The sequence below is a fragment of the Ctenocephalides felis genome, unplaced genomic scaffold (assembly GCF_003426905.1).
Source record: "Ctenocephalides felis isolate EL2017-DRISC unplaced genomic scaffold, ASM342690v1 CF-g0.4_SCAFFOLD_00292, whole genome shotgun sequence".
Classification (NCBI taxonomy): domain Eukaryota; kingdom Metazoa; phylum Arthropoda; class Insecta; order Siphonaptera; family Pulicidae; genus Ctenocephalides; species Ctenocephalides felis.
The window spans coordinates 1-10,000 of NW_020536446.1; the positions used below are offsets into that span (position 1 = coordinate 1).

At 41.5% G+C, this 10,000-nt stretch overlaps 1 non-coding gene across 1 annotated transcript; it reads left to right on the forward strand.

Moving 5' to 3' along the window:
- The first annotated feature begins 7,802 nt into the window (after window positions 1–7,802).
- On the forward strand, window positions 7,803–7,957 carry LOC113363280. The gene has a single exon (XR_003365881.1). It is a non-coding gene; the product is annotated as a 5.8S ribosomal RNA (ribosomal RNA).
- The last annotated feature ends 2,043 nt before the right edge of the window (window positions 7,958–10,000 follow it).

Sequence of the window (10,000 nt, forward strand, 5' to 3'; positions counted from 1 at the left end):
AAAAGATGCTGTGCATAAGCTGCTACAGCTGACCAGTTTTCTTCTTCTTTATCATGTAGGTCACAAGACTTGTGGGGGGGGGTCAGCCTGGTTGCCTATAATGTGCTCGGCGTTGTTACGATGTCCTTCCACCGAGCACATTCAAAGAACGTGTGCTCAGCGTCGTCGATTTTATCTGGACAATATTTGCACATTGGCGTGCTATGCAAGCCCATCTTAAAAAGATAGGCATAAACTGTCCATGTCTGTCAGTAGCTAGGTCAGAAAGAAATCTGTGTCCCGTATTGTCGAGAGAGCCAGACGCTAATTTCCGGAATCAGACGCTATTTTCGTCTATCTGCCCTGACGTCCACGGATTTTGCCACTCTTGTAAAGTTTCTTTTTTTATTCTTAACCTTGTTTCTTGGAGCTGTCGCCACTATTTTAGCGTCGTAAAATTTACTCTCTCGAATGCTAGCAAGTCAATTGGTATGGCTTCTGCTATTACCATTACAGCTGCTTCAGAGACCGTGCGATAGGCACAGGTAACTCTTAGAGCTCCTCGTCTTTGCACTGACGTATTTTGCGCCGATAGTTTTGCTCCGTATAGCAGCACAGAATGGACTACCTCAAGCAGGACTCGTCGTTTTAGGGTTCGTGGTCCCAAGCAGTTAGCCAGTATCCTTGACAAGTGGGATATGTCTTGCTAGCTTTTATGCATGCATTATCGACATGTTCACGGAAGGATAACTTCTCATATATTATTACTCCAAGTAGCGCAAGGCCCTTGTCGACGTCAAAGTTGTCTCTCCTATGTCTACAGCGAATGGTTTTGGAAACCATTTTTGTCGGGTCAAGACAACCATCTCCGTTTTCTGTTTGGCGAGTTTTAGGTGGTGTTTCTCAAGCCAGGTCTATATAGTATCGACGGTCTCTCGAACGAGTAGTTTAGCCTCCTTAGTGGTGTCCACTACGGTTGTAGCTGCAACGTCATCCGCAAAGCCCGTGAGTTTCACCTGCTTCGGCGAGGGGATATCCAGGAGCTCGTCGTAGACAGCGTTCCACAGATCGGCTCCTAAGATTGAGCCTTGAGGTACACCAGCTGTAACCTCGTGTTCTTGAGGACCTTCCGTCGTTTCCACTATCAACTTTCTCTCATCAAGGTAGTCGTCTATTAGTCCTAGATTCTCTGGCTTCATGTCATAATTATGCTCTAGGGCGTTTAAAATATCCTCCCAATTCGCACTGTTAAAGGCGTTTTTTACATCGAATGTGACGAGGAGTCACATTTTACGAGCTTCAAAACTACCACGCCATGTTTCTCTTGCTGTTTCCGTTGATCATTGCAAATCTCCTTCCACAATCCGGCTTTAGCTGATTTTCTGGCTTTATTTAGGGTCTTTTTTGCTGTTTGTTTTCGTTTGTATACAAATCTTGGTAGGGAGAGCGTTTTGCAGCTCTTGTGGCGCGGCAACGTAGTGCGTGGCATCTTTTTCCGCAGTTCTGCTATCTCTGATGACCACCAATATGCTGGACTGTGTACACCCTGTTTTCGTGGTCGTGGCATAGAGGCGTTACATGAGGTGATAATAGCATTCATAGAATGTTGCACAATTCACCACACTATTGTTTGTTTTATTGGTCACACACACACAGTACCTTCCTTCCCCAGGATAGTTTGCTGGAACGCGTCTCAAGTGCCAGTTCAAGGGTTGAAAGATTCTAATTAGATATAATAATTGCATATGCAATCATGATCTCGTTGCATGCTTTCAAAAGGTTGATCCCTGCAGTCGTGGATCCGGAAGTGTCTCTTGACAGGTATTTTAAGCAATAGTGGGTTAGGTATAAAGGTTAAAGAATTTCCAATTGGAAAGTGAATTGTTAAGGATTAGTAATTAGGATTGGAATCAAAGGAGATTCAGGTTTAGAATTTTGTCTATCTGCGTTAAAGTGTGTTTAAGTAAAATTATTCATAAGGATGTTGGTATGTTATGTAAGTGTTTCCGATATCTCATTTTAACGTGCTTTATGAGATTTAATAGATAAATAGATAATAAATCCATAGTTTCGAAATGAAGGGTCTTTGATATTTATTAAAAGTTTAATTGCTAAATTTTTTGTTGCCCTTGTGATAATTGATTTATGTTGTAATATCATATGAAATCGTTTTAAGTTTGATGCTGCGTCAACAAAATTTGAACAGTTTTTTGAATATATTTTGTAAATTTTGCAACTTTGCGTAATGGACCATTTTTGTGTAGCCACAAAGTATTTTGCAGTCAAATAAAAAGTCTGTTCAATATAAAGAGCTTTAGTGATACAACAATCAATCAAGATAATTCCACATTCCATTATTGTTATTGGAATTTTAAAACTTAAACAGTCGTTTGTATCGAAAGATTTTCGTAACCGCAATGGAAATCGTAAGTTTAGATTAACTGCAGTATTAGAAGCCAAAAAGTTTATATTACAATTTGTTTCTATTTTGTCTACTTTATCGGTTACCAAGGCTTTCCGCTTGTATGATAGATGAGGTTTTATAAGAAATAAAGTAACCGTATAGTTATTCAAATAATATTTCTTATCAAATGTGAAGTTTAATGCGCGTTTTTCTTTCTGTATAAGATTTGCTAAAAGTTCAAGTCGTTGAAGTGGTATATTTTTTAAAGCCATTGCTTTAGATTTCAATGTAGTTAAATATATTTTAGTATTAGAATTTTTCCCGGTAGAGCATAAATAGGTAAAAGTTCTGTATACCCATTTTATCGTGTGACGGACTGTTTCTTCCGTCTCTCTGCGGATACTTAGTGTTGGATAAACTTGAAGAGTAGATGCGTTTTGCTCGAGAGCTGTTCGCAACGCTTTAGGGTCAAGCTTCTTAGCATTCCACTTCCGTTTGTAAAAGACGCATGGTCGAGTCGGACCAGATCCAATACTAAATGTCACATGCTGATGATCACTGCCACTATACTCTTCAGATACAGTCCAGTCTGCAATCATGTTCGCTATCCTTGGAGTCACCAATGTTATGTCGAGGATAGATTCCTGATATCCTGGTCTTCTAAAAGTTGTAATACTCCCAATATTTAGCACAGTAAGGTCCAATATTGCAGCAAAGTCTGCCACTTCATTTCATCTGGTGTCCGAGTATTCGGCGCCCCATTCAGCAGATTTTGCGTTGAAATCATCAGCTACGCTTGCCGAGAGTGTCTTCTATGCTTGCCATTTTCTGGCGAAATACGCTAATCCCCTCATTTGGTGAAAGGTAGACGCTCACACAGTAGGTCGGGGGAGTCTTGATCCAGACGAAACCCTCGCCGCTTCCGTTGTCATTGACGGTGATTTTCTTCGAGTTTGTGATCCATATTGCCGCCGTGCCATATTTATCTGCGAACCATGTTTTATCCTGAATATTCATATATTGCTCGCAGATAAGGCAGATATCGATCTTATCTTCAAAGATACGTTGACGCAGTAGTATTGGCGCCAAGGCACATCTATTCAGATTACCTTGTACAAATCGTGTCATTTCTGTTCTCTCGTGGCTTCGGCAAGTGCTACACGGAATGCCTTACAGGTACCGGATCCAGCAACATGGCTCCCGCTGTTCTGGTCCTCTTTGTCTACTGTACGTAGAAAGCACTTTGGCTTTTCCGTGCAGTCTACAGACTTGTGATTTTCCCCGCCGCATTTGTAGCGATACTTGCTTCTGTCTGGTCCCCCGCATTTATGCGTTTGGTATCCGAAACCGAGGCATCTAAAGCAGCGGGCTACTTTAACAACTGGGCGAATGCGACAGGTGACCCACCCAATTCTTATGCGAGCCCTATTTAGGGCTTAGGTTGCATTAGCCTCATTTATCTCACAAAAGGCCGCTCGTTGTCCTCTTGATATTACTTTGGTCAAGTTCACTTGTCGAATTTCCAGTTTTGTCGTAGAGTTCCGATTGAATGCGTTGCGGACATCGTTTTCGGTAGAGACACCATCAAGGTCAAGAATCTCTATCGTCGTCAGCGGTGTCAGTGTTTTCACCGTTCCTATGTTTTCAGTTGCTGCGCTTATCACGTCTGCAAAGGCTGCACTATCTTCGGACTTGGGACTCATTTCCAGTAATACACCTCCATATCTTGTCTGTTTGATGGACTTTATATCCACGCCAGTCTCTGTCGGGTTTACTTTTTCCTTGATCTTCTTAAGAATATCAGCGTACGTTCGTCCTTCAGCTGGTTGAACCAGAACAGCCTTGGTTCTATGTTTCTTCCGTGTTTTCCTATGATGGCTGTTTCTGTGCTTAGCACTATCATTTGATTCGATTTTTTCGGTTTCCGGTTTCTCGGTTTCCTTCAAGGTTACTTTCGGATCCGGTGCCCCTTTCTTTTTTGAACTTCGTCGAGCCACCTCCGTCCAGTTATTTTCTACAGCCGATTTTTTGGGCGGATGTGTTTCCGGGTCAGAGGCGGGGCTAAGTGACGATAGCAGCCTTTTGTTTGTGCTTTGCTCCTGGGTCTTAGGGGTTGGTGTCTGAGTTACACCCGGCTGAATAGTTGTCTCGGGAGAGGTCTGTATAGTTTCTGTGCTAATCGACCTGATTAGCTCCTTTATTCTGCTGTGAACATTGTTCTTATCTTTGACATACTCTGCTAGCTCGTCAATTTTGGAGCCAAGTCGCTCCATCGGCGTTTAACGACATCTAGGCGATGGTGCAAAGTTTACTCTGTCTCGGTGAAAATTACCAGGAACCTTGTTGCCTCCTTTTACTATAGCGGCTTTGGCCGCATCCTGCTCGACGTCCATAAATACGTCACTAGTCGACGTCGACGTCTATTTAAATGGTCCTCCAGAGCAAAAGGTCGTCTCCGAAAGCGGTGCCTTGGGAAGTGGAGGGGTGGTCACTCTTACAGCTACCTCCATTGCTGTAAGAGCTTGTGACCATTGGAGCGGGAAAAAAAACATCCACTCCGGCCGTGCACCTTCTTCCTTCATTGGCATCCTCTTGCTCCCGTGGGTGCGGCACGTTGATGCCGGGAGTTTCCACGCACGGTGCGCTATATGGATCACCCACACATCTCTTTCGAGCAGTGTCTCCTCATCCGCTTCCTTACGTGAACCTAGGTCGGATGTTGTAACCAACCCTTCTAGCCAAAAGGGGAGTTTTTGATTTGTTACTTCTCAGCTCCGATGCCAAATTTGGTCCTGGAAGGCTATTTTGACAAATTTTGTACTTTGAAAACTTCAGTCAAGTATTATGCAAATGCTTTGCACTTTTTAGCATAACTTTTTGCGTTTTGTAAGTTAAATAATATTTATTAAATGATTTACCATTAGATTTGTAGCATTATAAAGTGTTATATAGTTATTTACTTGTTTTGCTTAATAAATTTATGAACGTTTTGCATTAATAGAATTTATTATAATTCCTATTTAAGTATTAAAAAAATATGTTGATAATAAATATGTTGCCATATTTGTTCCTTCCAATTCAAATAAGTAAAATAGCCCACAATAATGATGTTACAATAGATGAAATTGTAACAAGCGCAAACGATAGTGCTCAAATCCCTTCATAATTCAGCGATTTACAACCTTTTTTTCCTTGCGCCCCCCTTTTGAAAGAAAAAAATATTGCGCCCCTCCTAATTTTTTTAACAATTTAATTTAAATATACTTAATTGAAATTATGATTTATTCAATCTCGTACCAAATAATGCACAATATACATACATACAAAAATAAACATACAAAAATATACATACTAAAATATACATACAAACATAACTATTGATTATAAGAAAAAATAATTTTAAATTTAATAAAAACAAATGATATAATATTTCACGCAACATTAAAAAATTAATGCGACGGTTGAGCTTGTTTTTTAGCACAAATTATCTCAAACCGCCATTTACATACCATTACATATATACCATTTTCAATACTACTCGCCGTAGCTTTGCCATCAATTGCCTTACAGAATAACAACTCTTCTCAAATATCATTTTCCATAACATATCTTATATATGTTATTAAGTGTGCATCCTTAGCAACATCGGTAGCATCATCTACTTGCAACGCGAAAGAAGATAATTTATTTTTTTCTATCAACTGATCGCAAAGATCATCAGATATATCTGATATTCGTCTTCCCACCGTATTATGTGCCAGCGGAATGCTTTTAATTTGATCAGCATATGATTCACCAAACATCGTAACTATTATGTCAATAGCTGCTGGTAGTACTAAAGTTTCTCCTATTGAATGGGGTTTTTTTGCATTTAGCAATTCTATATGAAACTTTGTATGACGAATCTAATTTTCTTTGGAAAAATTCTTTTGTTTTGCCAACATGATCGGCGTGCACTTTTTCCAGATGTCGTGTTAATTTATTTGGTTTCATGCTATCTGAGGCCAAAGTATTCATACACAGCAAACACATTGGCCGTTCTTGACCATTAATGATCTTATACGTAAATCCCAATGATAAGTACATTGGATCATATTTTCTATGTTTAGTTTTACTATTTTGTGAAGTACATTTCCATTATTTTCACCACCCTCTTCTTCTGCTTCATTAAATTTTCTTTTCAACCCAGTCACGTATTTATCCATTACAAACGGTTTTTATAACAAATCAAAGAAAATCACTTTTTCACTACTTTTCACAATAATTCCTGGCTAATAATGTGCTAAAACTAAAGCTATAAATTTTAACTCAATAATAATTTAGAAATGATTTTTTCTATATATCAACGCGTGTATTTCCAGCACAACTAACGAACTAATTCGATTTATAGATAATAGAATAAAAAGGAAGCTTTTGTTTATTTACTTTAGTTAGTCTCGAGTAAGCACGTGAATATTCGATATGATCCGAGTGCTTATCTTTTGTTTATAGGCCTACAGCTCACTCGGCTACAAACGCAAAAACGAAATATTTTGAATGCACCAAAAGTATAGTATATTCATGCTATTACATTTGTCCTGATAAAATTGCAGCGAAAATTGTAGATTACTTGCATGTAATCAAGCAAGGGGGTCCACGCGCCCCACAGGTTGTAAATCGCTGTCATAATTTATTCGAAGGTTAATTTTTTCGCTAACGAATATATATCAAAATAAATTACTCGACATAAGCAGTTAGTCATATTTTTGATTAAACAGTATAAAAAATCGTAAAAACCAATAACGCCGTACAGAAGAATGGTATACTGCGCTAAAAAATTTAGATTTTGTGGTGAAAATCACGGCAAATCTTTGATAAAGTTATTATTATTGTGCGTTGAACTTACACTGAATTTCCAAAAAAATGCAAACTTAATACCGCAATCCCAAAAGCTAGAGCTCTTGTAGCACATTTTAAACATAGTGCGAAATCGTCATGTATTCTGCAAGAATTGCAAAATCAAATCAACTTAGATTACTAAGAAAATATATTTAAAAAAATATTGACGGTTAAAGATGCGCTATGCGCAGCAATACACTTTGCAATTTTAGAATATTGTGTGAAGATTCTACAGCCATTGAAAATTGTGACTAAAACATTGTCAGGTGAATTTTATCTCACCTTATGCAGCGTTATAATTATAAATCAGGTGGTAATTAAAAACTGTAAATAAAAGAACACCAACATCTATTGCTGAAAAGAATTTGCAACAAATGTTGTTGAGGAGTATATTTGGTTATTTAGAAATTGATCATATCATAACAAAAGTGTAAATTTTTGACGTCATACGAATGAATCATACTAGTTTCAGAATCGCCCGAGTTATCTTAAACGATTTCGAGGGAATCACGATCGAAACATGTATAAATATATATAAAATCACCCTGAACGGTGGATCACTTGGCTCGTGGGTCGATGAAGAACGCAGCTAATTGCGCGTCGACATGTGAACTGCAGGATACATGAACATTGACATTTCGAACGCACATTGCGGTCCTCGGATACTGTTCCCGGACCACCTCTGGCTGAGAGTCGTATAACATTACCAGACTGCCGCTTGCTTTAAACGGCTTGCCGGCGAATGATGGAGTTTCGCGTATATGCGTGCTCTTAAATAATTCACTCAACGTGTGAGCCAGTCCACTTTGCAACATCGGACATTTCCGTTCGTTGACGTTCTGTGGGATTACGGCGGGTTGTGTGTCCTAGAGATTTTATATTCTTGCGACCCTCCCAATAACCGGAAACCCGAACTCTTCGAAATGCGGTTTCGTTCCGGCAAATTTGGACGATTCAAAGGTTCCTCGTCGATTTTGTGTGCGCTTGCTTACTAACGTTTGCAAGCACATCATAATCATAATACGACCTCAGAGCAGATGAGATTACCCGCTGAATTTAAGCATATTACTAAGCGGTGGAAAAGAAACTAACTAGGATTCCCTTAGTAGCGGCGAGCGAACAGGGAAGAGCCCAGCACTAAATCCCGCGGCCGGAGACGGACGCTGGGAAATGTAGTGTTAGAGAGGATCCGATTATCTCGGTGCGTTGCGGCGAGTTCAAGTCCATCTTGAATGGGGCCATTTACCCATAGAGGGTGCCAGGCCCGTAGCGACCGTTGCGCGTATCGAGAGGATCTCTCCTCAGAGTCGAGTTGCTTGAGAGTGCAGCTCTAAGTGGGTGGTAAACTCCATCTAAGGCTAAATATGACCATGAGACCGATAGCGAACAAGTACCGTGAGGGAAAGTTGAAAAGAACTTTGAAGAGAGAGTTCAAGAGTACGTGAAACCGTTCAGGGGTAAACCTGAGAAACCCGAAAGATCGAAAGGAGAGATTCAATGTTATCGTTGTCTTCCATTTATTGGCGTGCGATTGACCGGGATTCGTCCTGCGATACGCCGTCGGTTTATGCGTTAGGCGGCGATGGCATGCACTTCTCTCTCAGTAGGACGTCGCGACCCGTTTGGTGTCGATCTACGACCGCGGCGGTAGCCTGTCACGAATTTATTCGCGTCAGACCCCGCGTGCTCCGGTCGACTGCCAGACGGTATAAACGATATGGTATAGGGTCGCTTTTAAGCGTTCGGCCGGTTGCAAGCACGGACGGTTATTGGCCGTCGGACCTAGTCCGGCATCGATGCCGCCTCGAGCTGTTAGCTACCGTGTTCTCGAACGGACTCTATTACCGGTCAGCGATGCTATTGCTTTGGGTACTTTCAGGACCCGTCTTGAAACACGGACCAAGGAGTCTAGCATGTGCGCGAGTCATTGGGAAATACAAAACCTAAAGGCGCAATGAAAGTAAAGGTTCGCTTAAGTGAACTGAGGGATGACGGACCGCATCTACGGATGCGTGCTCGCAATCCCGGGGCGTCTCACTCTCATTGCGAGAAGAGGCGCACCCAGAGCGTACACGCTGGGACCCGAAAGATGGTGAACTATGCCCGGTCAGGTCGAAGTCAGGGGAAACCCTGATGGAGGACCGTAGCGATTCTGACGTGCAAATCGATCGTCGGAACTGGGTATAGGGGCGAAAGACTAATCGAACCATCTAGTAGCTGGTTCCCTCCGAAGTTTCCCTCAGGATAGCTGGCATTCGATGAGCGAGTCTCATCCGGTAAAGCGAATGATTAGAGGCCTTGGGGCCGAAACGACCTCAACCTATTCTCAAACTTTAAATGGGTGAGATCTCTGGCTTGCTTGAATAGTGAAGCCAGAGATTTGGATCAGAGTGCCTAGTGGGCCATTTTTGGTAAGTAGAACTGGCGCTGTGGGATGAACCAAACGCCGAGTTAAGGCGCCTTAACGACGCTAATGGGATACCATGAAAGGCGTTGGTTACTTAAGACAGCAGGACGGTGGCCATGGAAGTTGGAATCCGCTAAGGAGTGTGTAACAACTCACCTGCCGAAGCAACTAGCCCTGAAAATGGATGGCGCTGAAGCGTCGTGCCTATACTCGGCCGCCAGGGCATGAGAAACGTTCATAATAGTTTGTTTTGACGCCCTGGTGAGTAGGAGGGTCGCGGTGGTGTGCGCAGAAGGGTTTGGGCGTAAGCCTGCCTGGAGCCGCCATCGGTG